Source organism: Lissotriton vulgaris, chromosome 6 (genome assembly GCF_964263255.1).
Source record: "Lissotriton vulgaris chromosome 6, aLisVul1.2, whole genome shotgun sequence".
In the NCBI taxonomy this organism is placed as follows: domain Eukaryota; kingdom Metazoa; phylum Chordata; class Amphibia; order Caudata; family Salamandridae; genus Lissotriton; species Lissotriton vulgaris.
In genome coordinates, this window is record NC_141694.1 from 992680941 (window position 1) to 992697194 (window position 16254).

At 47.7% G+C, this 16254-nt stretch overlaps 1 protein-coding gene across 15 annotated transcripts in view; it reads right to left on the reverse strand.

Moving 5' to 3' along the window:
• LOC147708315 (protein 4.1-like) overlaps positions 1–16254 on the reverse strand; it is a 1681744-nt gene that overhangs the window by 1349364 nt on the left and 316126 nt on the right. For 5 of the 15 annotated variants that reach the window (XM_086927036.1, XM_086927032.1, XM_086927030.1 and 2 more), the window contains exon 1: positions 8699–9206. The exons of 9 other annotated variants lie outside the window; for them this stretch is intronic. The gene's annotated coding sequence lies outside the window, so the exon portion shown is untranslated. Of the gene's footprint in view, positions 1–8698; positions 9207–16254 lie in introns of those variants that run through there. One more of the 15 variants, XM_086927033.1, reaches the window with a different exon arrangement.

The following is a 16254-nucleotide window of genomic DNA, read 5'->3' on the forward strand; positions in this document are numbered from 1 at the left end:
AAACGGTTGTAACTATGTAACCTGTAACTTGCTGATTCAACTGATATAACTATGTATCCTGTAACTTGCTGATCCTCATGTAAAGCGCTCTGATACCTCCGGGTCTAGCCAGCGCTATATAAAACTTTGCAAAAAAATAAAAAAAGAAGACATCCTTGAAGAGGTGGGGACAAAAGAGTCCAGCAAAGAACCTCAGAGAGAGAAGATAGGCAACTACAATATAATGGCCGCGACCCAAGAAACAGGTGCTAGAGGAGCCATGCTACCATCTCAAATGGATAAATGAATGCCCGACCCAAGTTCCTATTTCTCCAACGAGTTTGGACATCTGGCTCTCACACCAGCCGACGTCGAAAGGCAAATAGCCAGGGCCAGACTGACAGATGCCCTCGGACCAAATAGCATTCCACCAATGGTATACAAATCAGATGCGGAATTCTGGAGCGCAGCACTAACGCCGACATTCAGAAATATAAAGAACACCCTGACTCTTCCGGAATCCAGGCATGGGTCAGTAATAAGCCCAATCTTCAAACATGGCAATAGGAAACATCCAAATTATTACAGGGCTTATTGCCCTCATAGATGTGGAGGCTAAGTATTTTGCAAGAATCATACTGGAAGAGCTTACATCATGGGCATCCGAAAACTCAGCAATACCGATCAATCAAATTTGTTTCTGTCGGGGTCAAGGGACCACAACTAACATCATGGCACTGACCCTGCTGATGAACGCAGCAAAAGAGACTAAATCTCCCCTTTTCCTCTCCTTGATTGACTACACTGCCGCATTCGACCCCGTGGATCGCAACAAACTCTGGCAGAAACTGGATAACTGGGGAATACCTAAACATCTTTTAGACGTGTTGATATTACTCCATACAAACACCTGGATTAAGGTCCAACTAGGAGCAGGTACACACCTCTCTAACCCTATTCCAACAACTAAAGGGTTAAAACGGGGTTGTGTGTTAGCACCGCTCTTCTTAAAACTTTATCTTGCAGATTTACCAGGGGAACTCGACAAATATCTCTGTCATGCACCGAAATTAGGAAAATTCCATTGTCCAATTTGCTTTACGCGGACGACTTGGTGCTGATAAGCCGGACACCGATTGGCTTCCAACACCTTCTAAATGTAGCCCACTCCTTTTTGAAAAGGAATGCCTTGCAAATAAACTTCAATAAATACAAGGTTATGGCAGTGAACTACAGGAAATAAAGGAAAATCAATTAGAACGTCAACGGACAAGGGCTGGACTTGGTAACCACCTATAAATACTTGGGAGTAATCCTGAACTACAAGAACTCATTCAAACCCCAATTGGAGTCCTTGCGAGGAAAGGGAACCGTGACTCACCTGGCAATAAAATCCTTAAAAGCCAAACTGCCCAACCTAACAATGTTAGATGATGTTAGATGTTAGGTTGGTCTTATATAGCGCACGGCTACTCCAAAGGAGTGTCCCGGCGCTTTGATATGTGACCGGAAAAGAGAGACATCAACAACATACAACAGAGTACCTACAAAGAGTGGAAAGCTCTAACACTAGGGAGAAAGACCACTATCGGGCAGAGAGCCATGTTTTAAGGCCCTTCCTGAAGGCCAGTAGATTGGATGTGCTACGCAGAGACAGTGGAAGCGAATTCCAGAGCTGCGGAGCTCGCAGCCTGAAAGAGCGACCACCCATGCGCGCCTTTTTTACTCGGGGAACCTCAGCTAAAAACAGAGACTCAGACCTCAGAGAACGAGCCGGATGGTAAAAGGCAAGTCTCCTTTGGAGATACTGAGCTTCCTTAGCATGCAGGGCCTTATGGGCTAGAGTCAAGGCCTTAAACTCTATCCGCTTCCGGATGGGCAGCCAGTGGAGCGACTGCAATAGACTGGATACTCTAGCACGTCTATGGAGGCCAAAGATAGCCCGTGCGGCCGCGTTCTGCACCACGTGCAAACGTTGCAGGAGATACTCCGGCAGGCCAAGATAGAGAATGTTGGAATAATCCAATCTTGAGCCAATTAATGCCTGGACCATAGTCTTCCTGTGCTCTTCCGAGAGCAGGGGGAAGAACTTCCGGAGCATTTTGAGGAGACCAAAGCAGGTTCCCGAGAGAGCCAGAACCTGGGACTTTAATGTCAGCCCATTGTCGATCTTCACTCCCAAATTCTTAGCTAACTGAGACGAGTGTGCTGGAGGGAACATATCCGCAGGCCACCATTCATGCCATTCTGGGTCAGAGACACAACCGAAGAAGAGTATCTCCGATTTATCTGAGTTGCACTTGAGGCGGTTTAGCTGGAACCCTTTAAAAACAGCCCCAAGGCACTCACGGATACTCTCTCCGTCAAAATCTTCTCCTTTCTGACATGAAAAGAGGAGCTGGGTATCGTCGGCGTAAGACACGATCTGGGCCCCGAAAGACTCCACCAATGTCGCCAAAGGGGTCATAAAGATGTTAAAGAGAGTCTGACTCTACACGGAGCCCTGAGGGACTCCGACTCCCAATGGCGGCATCTCGGCGGAGCTCAAAGAGGCCCAGACCGTTTGTCGGCGGTCAGCTGAGAAAGACCTAAACCAGCTGAGCACCGTCCCCCTCAGACCGATCTCGTAAAGTCTGGCGAGGAGACCCTCATGGGGGACGGTGTCAAAAGCCGCCGACAGATCAAGCATGACAAGCATGACTTTGCCTCCCGAATCCAGCGACTCCTTAATGACCTCGGACACCTCCAGCAACGCTGTCTCAGTGCTTAAATTAGGGCGAAAGCCAGATTGGGAGGGATGTAGAAGATCTTGGGACTCCAAATAATTGGAGAGCACAAAATGGACATGTTTCTCCAGGATCTTAGCCAGTGTGGGAAGAAGCGAAATAGGCATTTAATTGGCAAGCTCCCCTAGAGGAAGGCCGGGCTTTTTAAGAAGAGGAATGACCATTGCCTGCTTCCACACCTGCGGGACCACCCCTTGACTCAAAGATAGATTCAGGAGCGGATTTGCCAAAGGGTTTATAATATCCGACATTTTCGCCAGGAATTTAGCAGGGCAGGGATCCCGAGGTGATCCAGATTTAAGATTGGCCATGAGCGCCAAGGATGCAGGTAGCGAAAGTGGCTGGAACACCATCAAGACTGGACCAGTGGGGATCCGTGGAGCTGACCCATTCACCGGGCTAAGAGGAGCGTCTATCTGCCTCAAGGGGAAGGAGTCCTGAATCAGCTTTATCTTGTTAGTAAAAAAGTTGGCAAGGGCAGACACCCATGACTGAGAGGGGTCGATCTGAGTCGAGTTGGACCTAGAGGTCGTAAATTCTCTGACGATGGAGAAGATCTCTTTGCAAGAGTTGGCTGCTGCCTCTATTCTCCTGGCGAAGTAGCCCTTTTTTTCCTGGAGAATCAACCCTCTTCTTCAGGTTTTGCGCACAAAGTTACAGGCCACTCTCCAATATGAGAGTGAACCCCTTCAAGGAAAGGATGCTGCATTACTGGACATAGTAATAGCTAACTCATATAGGGCTATCTTTAACCAGCCAAGATACGTCTTGCCTGCACAATTCCGGTTAGAATTTGGTCTTCGGAAACAAACACTAGAAAGGCAGAGTACGTATGTTACCAGCTGGCACAAGATTTGCAGCGCTGAGTGTGGTTCTTCATTTTTTTTTCCTATGAGAAGAGCTGCTCCGACATCGCACATCCTCAGCCAGAGATTATCTATTTGATTCACTTCAAGTCTTGGGACTGTCAGACCTCTGGGGCACTCCAACAGACCTATTGTCTTTTAAAAAAGTCGCGAAAAAAATCGGCACAAATTATCTCCTCTATTGAGGACAAGGATGCATTAACAAAAAGAGCGCATGGGTGGATCACGCTCGGCGACTACTGAAGAATGCAGCCACAAGCATATCTTAACATTGCAATGAATCTAAAAACGAAAGAAAAGTTTTTAAAATTACAACTTGGTGTAATTCTGGCAACCCCGTACTTACCACCCTGGGTGAGAAAAAACTTTTTGCAGCAGTGCCGCCTGTGTAAAGCTGGCAAGGAAGACATTATCCATGTTATATGTATCTGTCCTAAACTAATGGTTTTGAGGTACAATTTACTACGTCCCTCCTTTAAATCATATGGCGTTTGGACATGCGGGCAGGCTGTCAAACTGTGCTTTAACCCCACTGAAACAAAACTAAACTGTCAGGTCGTAAAGTTTTTTGAACTACTTGAAATAAGACACAAGAGCACTCTGGGGAAGGACCTAAAAAAGCCAGACGTTTAATGGCCGCCGAAACAATTTATTGATAATTATTAACAGACATAAGTAAACTTGTAAAACTGAGGAACTCGCGTATGCGAACTTTTAGCAATTTTTAGCAATGTTTTATTATTTTTTAAAGATTTTAATTAATCATGTACAAATAAACAAATTACTTACTTACTGTCCGTGCAGTCTGAGCTTACAGCATTTACTTAGAACGCTCCCCCAATAGTCAAGACTTTGCATTAATGAACCATAAATACTAGTTTGAACAGCATTAAAAACATCGACACAAACATTACATTATCTGCCTTTCCCTGATCCATAATATGGTACTGTAAACTGGTAGCCAAAGGGTTTGTCCTGGAGGGGTTTGCGCCTACTTGTCCCAAGGACAAAATACACATAAAACGTGTTGCATTTGACAACAAAAAATATGTCCTGGTCGTTGGGCTGTTGGAATTCCACATCCTTGCAGCTTTGTCATTGTTTAGTCCCATAATCATGCATAATGGGCTTGTGGGTTTTGTGCAAATTGATTGCGGAAATTCAACCAACAGTAAAAAGTCAGTAGATACCACACAACATGAGTTGTCTAGTAGAAGTATGAGGGGAACCCAGCCCTGTCTGGCCCTGGACGGGTGCAGATGAGCGTACCCTTGGCCTGGTCTTAGGCCGAACGTGTCCCACACAGCGGGAGTCCGCAGTGCGCTATTTAGCACTGCCGGTAATGTCACGGGGCTTCTCCTGTCAGATGGATTCCTGGTACAGGTAGTCCCTGAAATGGAGCTGCTGGCTTTCCCGAACAGAGTGAGTCAGCAGTGCGCTCCATAGCGCCGCAAGTAATGTCACAGGGCTTCTATTGCTGCCGCCACAGGTAGATGGATTCCTTCGACAGGTAGCCCCAGAGATACAGTTGCTGGCTTTTGTGCACATCGGGAGTCCATAGTGCGCTATACAGCGCTGCTGGTAATGTCGCAGGGCTTTTCCTGCCACCACTCCCTGCAGGCAGATGGATTCCTGGGACAGGCTGTCCCCGAGATGGAGTTACACAACAAACTGGGATACAACATACTAAACAGAAGTGATATACCAATTGAAATAAAAAGACAAACAAATGATGAACGGAAAGAGGAACAAATCGAAAATTCACCCCCAGTCAAGAGATCTGGGTTACATTTCATTGTTCTTTTGCTCACCATGCAACCCCCGTTTAGACACAGCCATATGCAAATCAGTCTTGCCCTTGCTCCTCATGGCAACAGTCCAGCCAAAACAGCCAAGCCAGGTCCTCCCTGGACCAAAAACAAGCATCCTGGGACCGGTTTCGGGTTATTGACCCTCATCAGCCAGGCTAGCACTTGAATCCAGTGACTCACGTCTGGGCATACCCAGTGCACTTAGGGCGAGAGAGCAAAAGACAAACAAATGATCGACAGAATGAGGAACAAATCAAACATTCACCACCAGTCCGGAGATCTGGGTGAAATTAATTGTTCTTTGCTCACTATACCACCCCAGTTTTCTAAACATGTATGGGTATGCCCAGACATGGGCCCCGTAATCGCTACGGCACCAGATTCATGGTAGCCTGGCTGATGAGTAGTGATACCCTGAAACCATTCCCAGGATGCTTGTTTTTGGTCCAGGAGGACATGGCCTGGCAGTTTGGGCTTCAATGTTTCCATGTGGAGCAGGATCAAGACTGATTTGCCAATGGCTAGGTCTAAACTGGAATGGCATGGCATGCAAAAAAAATCTAAGCATTCAACCCTGATCTCTCATTGGCGGTGAATGTTTGATTTGTTCAGCATTCCGTCCACGATCTGATCTTCTTGCATTTGTAACAACTGAAATAAATGCCTCTGAGTTACATCACATCCCCAACAAAGAAGACACGAAACAATCTGTTAAAGACAAAACATAAATATGTTTAAAATAACGTGAATGACAAAGGACAATCCCCATAAACAAAATTGTTTTAACTCTGACTCGATTGAGCATACAAAGTTGTGAACAAAAATCTAAGAGGGCTCACGAACCAAACCACAGACAGCCTGAAAACAGAAAATAACACGTCAGAATACACTCTGGAGATTTAATGCACTAATAAAGAGAAAAACACTACATGAAAACATTTTGCGAAATTGAAAAATCTCTCAAAACAAGCAGTTTCTGTGACGATCAAATGCTTCTTACAACTAAAAACTAAAAAAATAACCTGCGCTTTACCAACCTATTAATTAAACTACTGTTAACACTATCTGACTACATCATTAGGTCAATTCTCTTGTATAGTAATTTCAAGTCTATCGGCATAGTCTCAACCAGGATATTTTTAACTCATCATGACAACAGAAAAGATGCAACTCCTATTTTGTGAAGAATCTTAAAGTCCACTGAGAAGCTCGCAGTGTATCAATCAGAACTAGGACGAATTCGCTTAGTGTGAAAAGTAAAAAGAATTATACAATAATTTCAGGATTCCCCAAATGTAATGTAGGAACAAGCTCTTTAAAATGACAAAAGCACAACAGTAGTGTAAAAGCCTAATAATGTGTCTGAACATCTCATCTGGCACAAATAAGCTCAGCTGATAGACAGCGTCCCTGTAGAAATTAATAACAAAACAAGATGAAATGCTATAGATCATTAAACACAGCGACGGTCTTACAGGAATACTATTCAAAGGGACAGCACACAGATCTTGCTGGTCCCCTGCACGACTATATAAACATGGCCTATCAGAGGCCTGTTGGCATTGATCAGATACTCTTTTACTGTAAACGTGTTAAACCCTTATGGCTTATGGAGAGAGCTCGAGGAGACCCTTAATAATATTTTTTACTTCAAACTTCTATTTCCAAGGGTGTCTTTTTCTGACAGTTTTCACTGTGCAGTGATTGAAAATATGATGGTCGTGCTAATATTTCTGTATTGTTATATATTAGACCACACCATACTGCTTATGAGTACATGCAACATTATAAATCACGTCTTAAGTTACATTACATGTAGCATCCTGAACCCCACCATGCAAGACATCTCAATAACATCTTAAATAAGAGCAAGCAATACCTCAAAGCAGGTTATGTTGCTATTTTGGTATCGTATAAGTACATTTGCAATACTTCAGCGAGTTGAACAAGTGGCACTGTATATTGAGATCTCATTAGTAACAAGCTTCAACTTCTTTTCAAACAACTAAACATTTAGCAATCCAAAGTTTTCCGAATTTGGCTTGAAAGGTCAATAAAGACGAGGTCATTCAGTTAGTAAAAAAAAAAAAATACAAAACTAGATGGAGAATGACTCCAGCAATAAAATATAAATTTCATGAGCCTTCAGCCAAAGAGATGGTGGCCGAGTTGCACAGAACTGTGGTGGAGCAAATGCAAAGGGCAGACTGATTGATACAGAGCACCATCCTGTGCTGCTGTCCAAGTACAGGAACATACAGTAACATCCAACCTGCCTTCCCCCTTAAATGGGTTGGAATAACATTTAGATTCATTCATATAATGCAAGAAATTATTTGGGAAAACTTGGAAATGTGACAAGTGAAGTGCGCTGCACAGCTCCTTGCGGACACTGAGCTAGATGCTAAGTTTATATACCGCACACTATGGAGTGCATGGTCTCTTGGTTCTGGCCGGACAGTTTCGTACGTCGTCTAACCATATTTATGCAGAATACCGGTAGGAGACGGAGATCTAGTTTTCAACTCAAGATGAAAATTAGTCCACACTTTACATCACGCAGCAAAGTATGGATGGTGCTGTTACAGTTTGGTTTCCAGACTCAGACATAAATCTCCTCAACGCCCCAAAGCATGCTACCATATTTTTGTGGAACATTCTTTTCCGAGCAGCAGCTCAATTAAATATCACAGTTACATAAGGTACTTGTGTTAAGGTCTATATTACATGTAGGCATCAATCTCGTTGCTGCACTACACTATTTGCTGAACTGGGCCGTACAGGTTTGACAAATACTTTAAAAGATGTTTTAAGTATACCCAAAAATGTAGAATACACATACAATTCTGGAAAACACATTTGGAAATGCTTTGTTTATTGCTGTACCGCAATATATGTTCATCCCAAAATACACTGGAATAGTGCCCCCCCCCCCCCTAAAAAAAACACCATCAGAAAAAGGCAATGCCAACTTAGTATTACTTCACAAGAATAGCAATTTTCTGTGTTTTTGAAAAAGTATAACATAGCCATGCCAGCTTCCCACACAAACATACCCTTTGCCGGACTTTAACACTATTAAAGCACATGTAGCGTTAAGCGAAACTTCGACGAGAGTCATAGGCTGTCCACACTAGAGCCGTTGCCAAACAATTCAACATCTGTTTGCTTTCGCACACTGTGTGCCGCATGCACAGATTACAATACTTTACTGGAACTGACCCTTAACGGGGGTTAAGTAAAATCAATCACCTACCTCTGTCGCAGATGGGGAACCCCTCCTTCCTGATGTCCAAGTGACCTGCAATATTATGGTGTGCGCCCAAAGTAACGACGGCACCCCAGCTCTGACAGCAGGCGAGCGCAGCTAGCTGAGGGAAACCGAGGAGCGCTTCTCCACAGCGCGCGCGTAACCGAGGCACGGCAGACCCCACCCAAAGCCGACCCAGCGAGAGGGGGAGGGAGGCACTCCCGGCAGAAAAGCCGAGCTTTACTTCCACTTCACTTCACCCACGAAGAACAACACGACCAAGTGAAAGCCACCGCGCAGCTAAAGAGCCCAGAGTGGCGCTGCTTGTTTTAAATAATACAAGACAAAAAATGCAGGCGATCTTAAAGGAAACCCTAGAATTAAGAACAGATGCCGTATCTGGAGAAGCCTTTAAGTAAGATGAACTCAAATCCCAGAAACACTGCGGCCCCACCCTTTCCGATTATTTTCTATGGCCTCCGTGCCCAACAACTTCATGTAGAGGACAAAGTGCAAACGTATCTTGGGAACGAGTTAAATAAACACTGGTTAGTTGTGTTAACGCCTCCAGTATTCACACAAAATGGGGAAAGGCAGGTGATCGCGTTTTTTTTGTGGCAAACTGAAAATCAAAGGGATGACCAATAAACACTATTACACGAACGTAAGTGTTTATCTTCGGGTCTTTACGAAGCAAGGGCATCCTGAGTTTGTCGCAAGGAAAGCAAACGACCTGAATGTAGTCAGCTACCTGCACTCCACAAAGACACAAAACAAGTAGGGGTGAACAAATTGAAGCAGTATCATATTTGTTCACATACATTTGCAAGATTAAGAGAATGACTATGTTTGATGGGCCTTTCGAGCACTCGGCAGTCCAGCACTGCCAGATGGACCAGTGTACATGGCGTGTAGGTCCTGTCAATCCTGTGGGCTGTGACCGGTCCAAAAACAGATCACATATAGGGCTTTAAATGCGCCGGTACTGTCTGGTACGGTCTGGAGTACCGGCACTTTTTCATTTAAGGAGGGAGAATACCTGTACTTCTCAAGAGAGACGTAATACTTTTAATTGGAGTGTACAGGCACTTCTCAGAAACAAGCGGGTACTCTGGTGGAGAGTACCTGCACTTCTATTTTTCCATTTCCAGCACTGAACACACACTGTACTTTTAACCTGCCCATCTAGCAGTGTCAGGCGGCCCGAAAGACCAGTCTTAACACTGGAAAGGCTCTGTATCACCACTGGGCAAAAAGCAGGAGAGGGGGTGGAGGCATGGGAGGTTTGAGAGATGTCAGGATTTTATGTGCGGCCATCATGTGTATCACACAAAGAGCGACAGATGCATTATTCCCAGATTGGACAGGGAAGTGAAGATTAATGTACCATAGTTAATTATTAGAAATGGATATCTGTGCAGCATAAGATCCAATGATTGAGCTGAAGTATCCTACCACTATGCCTTAAAACTGACCAAGATTTTGTCGAGAATATAGCCAACTGTTTCAGGAAATAAGGTCAACTGTCCTAGAGGTTAAGGGCAGCTGTCACAAATAACAAGGCCGACTTAGCTAGTGACCAAGACCAGCTGTGCCAAAGAACAAAACCAGTTGTGCCAAAGAATAAGACCAGTTGTGGCTGCGAACGAGGCCAGCTGTGGCTGCGAACGAGGCCAGCTGTGGCTGCGAACGAGGCCAGCTGTGGCTGCGAACGAGGCCAGTTGTGGCTGCGAACAAGGCCAGTTGTGGCTGCGAACAAGGCCAGCTGTGGCTGCGAACAAGGCCAGCTGTGGCTGCGAACAAGGCCAGCTGTGGCTGCGAACAAGGCCAGCTGTGGCTGCGAACAAGGCCAGCTGTGGCTGCGAACAAGGCCAGCTGTGGCTGCGAACAAGGCCAGCTGTGGCTGAGAACAAGGCCAGCTGTGGCTGAGCACAAGGCCAGCAGAGCACAAGGCCAGCAGAGCACAAGGCCAGCAGAGCACAAGGCCAGCTGAGAACAAAGCCAGATGAGAACAAAGCCAGATGAGAACAAAGCCAGCTGTGGCTGGCAGAGAACAAGGCCGGCTGTGGCTGAGAACAAGGCCGGCTGTGGCTGAGAACAAGGCCGGCTGTGGCTGAGAACAAGGCCGGCTGTGGCTGAGAACAAGGCCGGCCGGCTGTGGCTGAGAACAAGGCCGGCCGGCTGTGGCTGAGAACAAGGCCGGCTGTGGCTGAGAACAAGGCCGGCTGTGGCTGAGAACAAGGCCGGCTGTGGCTGAGAACAAGGCTAGCTGAGGCCGAGAACAAAGCCAGCTACGCCATAAAATAAGGGCAACTGTCGACAAGCAAAAGGCCAACTTTGTCAATGTATATGGCAAACCTTTTCAGATATTAAGGCCAATTGCTTCAGAATAACTGTTCCAGAGAATAAGGGCCAATAAACAAGTGAACAAGACCCAGGTCAACTCAGCCTGAAAACATTGTCAGCAGTGCCAGGAGAAAGAAAAACACCAATAGCTCCAAAGAACATGTTAATTTGTGTGTATAGTTAGTTGTGGTACAATAAAAAGTTGCAGTTGCAAACTACCTGCACTATTCAACAGGGAATAAGGCATAATGAACAAGTTAATTACCTTCAGTAACGTCTTTTCTGGTAGAGACCACAGATTACTCAGATTTTGAATATCACCAGACGTCAGACTGGATCCAGCAGCTTTTGCATAGCAGTCCTCCCTTGCACTAACAGAAGGCATCGTACTACATCGTGTCGATCTGTCCCGTGTAGATGTGATGTGGGGACCAGTGTACATATGGCACCTGCTCACACTTGGCATCAGTTTCTTTCTGAACTCTGTCTGTGCCAACAGACGGAGACCACATAAGTCCATATGAAACAGTGTTCAGAACCTTTGTAGTATTATTAAGATTAGATTTAATAAGATCAATCCACAGAACGTGGAGGAGGGAGGGCAGGAGAGGAACCTGAGGTTAGACAGACTCTCAATCAGAAAAGATGTTACCAAAGGTAAGGAACTTGTTCTTCTGAAAGACACTTCTACCCTCAGATTCCTCACCTTTTGAATAGATACCAAAGTAGCACCTCCCAAGTAATGGATCTGCGGAATGACTCAGATCAGGAAATTCTGCATAATCGATTAGTCAAAATGTTGATCACACCTGACCTCGCTATCCAGATAGTTGTGCTTGGTAAATGTATGGGGACACTCACGTAGCAGCCTTGCAAATGTCCCAGACTGGTACTGTTGGACTTGGCCCTTTTTGCAGTGTCATCCCTGAAATTTTTGCCTTTCTCCTGTATTTTGTCTGACCTGCTTTTGTTGGTTTTATGACTCTGAGCACGTTGCCACTGCTGATCTGTACTAAAGTGCATATGCTCTCCCTATGGTAAATTGATGTATTGATTGGTGACTCCATAATTGGCTGCCTTTGTTTACTTGTCAGACCCTGGTCCAGTGCACTTCGTGTGCTCAAGGCTTGCAAATCAAATCCTGCTGGTGGGCTTGCAGCACTGGTTGTGTCACCCACAGAAGCAGCATGTAAAAGTGTGTCTCAGGTCTGCCATTGCATAGCCTGTGTGCAGTCTGGTACTGCCATGCTGGCTGGGCAAGTGCACCTACTTGCCAGTTCCAAAACCTTCCCTTTTCGGCATATTAGTCACCCCTATGGTAGGCCAAAGGGCAGGGTGCATTGTAGGTAAAAGGTAGGACATGCCCTGATGTGTGTGGCATGTCACAATAGTGAATTACAGCCATTTTCGTTTTTCACTACTGCAAGGCTACCTGTTCCCTATAGGCCAGAATGGGCAATTTGATTATAACATCTTATAATCCTAACTGACTCCGGGAACTAGGTAGAAATTAGAGTTTAGTATGCCTGAACTCAGAATGATAAAATACATCTTTTAGTGAAGTTGGTTTTAACATTCTGTGTTTGAAAATACCACTTAAAAAAAGTAAGTATTTTCTTGCCTAACTATCCAAACCTGCCTCTGCTAGGTTGTGTATTCCTTGTCTGGAGTTTGAGTGACAGGGGCTGGGGAATTTCAGGAGACAGGGTTAGTCAGCACATGGTTGAATAGAGAGATCTGCATGTAGATGGGTGGGAGGAGTTGCACCTGGGACCTGAATAGGGCTGTGCCTTACCTCCACAATGCTGTCTCCATCTCCTGTGGTGCGTCTCTTGTCCCTGGCCTACACTGCGAAAGGAAAGAAGGAATCTTGTCAACAAAGTGCTCCAGGATTGACCAGAACTGGTTTGGACTAGGCAAAGCCTCTCTGCCTTCAGAGAACAAAGGGAAAATGAGTATAAAAGAAGGGACCCAAACCCCAGAACTTTAGATCACTTTTGGGAAAGAAGAAGAACTTTTACTGAGGAGAGAAACCAAAGTAACTGAGGAGGAGACTATCCCTAAGCGGAGTGCTGTTTGGGGGATTGGCCTGCAGTGGTTGCCGGATTGCCAAAGAAAGGAGAAAGGATTTTGTGCTACTTTCAAATCAACTTGTAAAGGCTCTCCAAGGACTTGAGATTGAGCTTGCCTCCTGCTGAAGTCTCAAGGATAACCGACTTCACCAACCAGCTCCCCTGCCTTCCCTTGCTGGCAATTGAAGTTCCTGCTGTTGATCTGGGCCTTCTAAGAGACTGCATATCGCTGGGAGCTAGAAGCGCGACTCAAGACTAAGAAGCACGTCCTCGCATCACCGGAGAAGAGTGTCACCGTCACAGCAGACGCCGTCACATCACCGGAGAAGCGTATCGCCGCTGTCGCCACCGCATCACCCAAGCGCCTCGCATCACCGGAGAAGAGTGTCGCCGTCGCATCACCAGAGAAGCGTGTCGCAGGGCCTGTCGCGGCTCAGAAGATTCGTTGAGTCGCCGTACGGCCGTCGGACGTGCACGCATCGTGTCGCATCATGAAGACGTCATTTTGTTTAATTGCACCGGATCTTCAACGCATCTCGGCGCTGCTGGTCGCATCGCCACAGAAGCGCAGTAAGAAACCGGCGCATCACCTCCCCAGGCAGAGAAGAACCAATGCATCCCCTACGCAGCAGTAGGGACCAGACGCATCACCGTTCTTGCGTGTAAGGAAACAACGCATCACCTTCCCTGCAACACTTTCGTTGTATAGCGTTACACATACAAAGGTACATTGAACTCAAAGTGTCGCATTTTACATCTAAAGAGGAGTCTTTCTGCCAAAACCCTGATCGTGCTACAGGAGTAGCTATTAACTGTTCCAGTTTGTTTTCCTTGCCGGTGTGAGGAGGTGTCAGCTGCGAGGCCGCAGAGGAGGCGAGAGGTGCGGCCCCGGGACTGCGAGGACCAGCCTACAACATCCACAGCTGTGTCCTCTTCCCGGGTGAGCCGCGCCCCCTCCCAGTGCCCGCCCCCACCAAAGCGCTCTTCACTCCTCGCGGCCCCCGCTTCGCGGGAGCCGCTCGTTCCGAGGAGTCTTTCTGCCAAAACCCTGATCGTGCTACAGGAGTAGCTATTAACTGTTCCAGTTTGTTTTCCTTGCCGGTGTGAGGAGGTGTCAGCTGCGAGGCCGCAGAGGAGGCGAGAGGTGCGGCCCCGGGACTGCGAGGACCAGCCTACAACATCCACAGCTGTGTCCTCTTCCCGGGTGAGCCGCGCCCCCTCCCAGTGCCCGCCCCCACCAAAGCGCTCTTCACTCCTCGCGGCCCCCGCTTCGCGGGAGCCGCTCGTTCCGAGGAGTCTTTCTGCCAAAACCCTGATCGTGCTACAGGAGTAGCTATTAACTGTTCCAGTTTGTTTTCCTTGCCGGTGTGAGGAGGTGTCAGCTGCGAGGCCGCAGAGGAGGCGAGAGGTGCGGCCCCGGGACTGCGAGGACCAGCCTACAACATCCACAGCTGTGTCCTCTTCCCGGGTGAGCCGCGCCCCCTCCCAGTGCCCGCCCCCACCAAAGCGCTCTGCACTCCTCGCGGCCCCCGCTTCGCGGAAGCCGCTCGTTCCGAGGAGTCTTTCTGCCAAAACCCTGATCGTGCTACAGGAGTAGCTATTAACTGTTCCAGTTTGTTTTCCTTGCCGGTGTGAGGAGGTGTCAGCTGCGAGGCCGCAGAGGAGGCGAGAGGTGCGGCCCCGGGACTGCGAGGACCAGCCTACAACATCCACAGCTGTGTCCTCTTCCCGGGTGAGCCGCGCCCCCTCCCAGTGCCCGCCCCCACCAAAGCGCTCTTCACTCCTCGCGGCCCCCGCTTCGCGGGAGCCGCTCGTTTCGAGGAGTCTTTCTGCCAAAACCCTGATCGTGCTACAGGAGTAGCTATTAACTGTTCCAGTTTGTTTTCCTTGCCGGTGTGAGGTGTCAGCTGCGAGGCCGCAGAGGAGGCGAGAGGTGCGGCCCCGGGACTGCGAGGACCAGCCTACAACATCCACAGCTGTGTCCTCTTCCCGGGTGAGCCGCGCCCCCTCCCAGTGCCCGCCCCCACCAAAGCGCTCTTCACTCCTCGCGGCCCCCGCTTCGCGGGAGCCGCTCGTTCCGAGGAGTCTTTCTGCCAAAACCCTGATCGTGCTACAGGAGTAGCTATTAACTGTTCCAGTTTGTTTTCCTTGCCGGTGTGAGGAGGTGTCAGCTGCGAGGCCGCAGAGGAGGCGAGAGGTGCGGCCCCGGGACTGCGAGGACCAGCCTACAACATCCACAGCTGTGTCCTCTTCCCGGGTGAGCCGCGCCCCCTCCCAGTGCCACGCCCCCTCTCACCCAAGAGAATAACAGCAAGCCCAGTGACGCGCACCGCGGGACGCGCGCCGGGGCGAAGACCGGGCTAAGAGCGGGCCGTTGTGTGGCCGTTAGGTGGCTGGGGAGGCTGGGCTGGGCCCTGTCTCTTTCACTCCCATTCTGCTTCCCCTAGATCAGAGTTTTCTAAATGTAAAACCGCATTGCCACCTTCCCTGTGTGCTGCACCGCGTTGGTGACTTTACCATTCTGGGCTAGTTATCGTCTCAATACCATTGTTTGGATAGGTCGTTTTTTCCCCTTCCATTTCTTGCTACCCCTCTTAGGACCAAAGCTTTGTTAAGTACCTTGTGATTCTCAATAGATATTCCTGTTCAGGCCCCACAGTGCGTAATCCCCTGCCAATATGGATACTGCTTCACCTGGTATTACGGGGGGAAACCTCAATAAGGGCACATTAGATAATTACTTTAAGAAATCGACTTCTGAAATTGAAAGGGAAGAAGCCTTAGCTGAGAGAAGGGTGGAGCGCCGTCGCTCCATCGAGGGTTACAAAGCTAGAATCTCCCTGACACCAACCCCGCTCATCATAACACCTAGCTCTGGGGTGGCCCCTATTACTGAGGATCCCTTTGCAACTCAGGGAATTCCTGAACTTTTAAGGGACACTTCTCCCCTACCATCTTCACCTAGGGCCTAATTAGCTCCCCTACTATCGCTCCCTCTCCATCTTGTAATTCCGGCGTAGGCCAGGAAGTTACACCAGCTGCCCTCCACACTGTTAAAATCCCCGCCAAAAATCAATCCAGGAAGATAGAGGTCCCGAAAGTTCACGGTCCACCTCCCAATAAGAGAAGGAGGAAGGGGGGTTC